Below are 406 nucleotides of genomic sequence, written 5' to 3' on the forward strand. Positions count from 1 at the left end.
TGGAAAATGAATCTAAATCAACTTAAACTCCAACCCCGCTCTGTGACGTCACTACTCAGCACACCTCATCGGCGTGAAACGCCAGGGGGAGGTGTACCTCGCTAGGGACGTCATGTCACCAAGGTATTCACCCCACCCCGTCTACCGCGCCCTTGAGCGTGACGTCACCTTTGCCTGGGTCAACTTCCGTTATTTGTTCAAGTACAATCCTTATTTGGGAAAAGCTACGCCCGGTGACTTGCGGTTCATTAACATAATGTATTCGTGAAGGCCGTCGCGAGTTTATTGCGACGGGTTTCAGCACCCACGCCCCATCCCTCCACGTATGGGCCGGGCTCATTAACATAATTTATTTAAATTAGGACCCGCTCGCTGCGGGAGGGGTGTGTTCTTGTACCACCCAAGT

Source organism: Petromyzon marinus, unplaced genomic scaffold (genome assembly GCF_048934315.1).
Source record: "Petromyzon marinus isolate PM22_M1 ecotype Great Lakes invasive population unplaced genomic scaffold, UKy_Petmar_22M1.pri1.0 PM_G_Scaffold_65, whole genome shotgun sequence".
Lineage (NCBI taxonomy): Eukaryota > Metazoa > Chordata > Hyperoartia > Petromyzontiformes > Petromyzontidae > Petromyzon > Petromyzon marinus.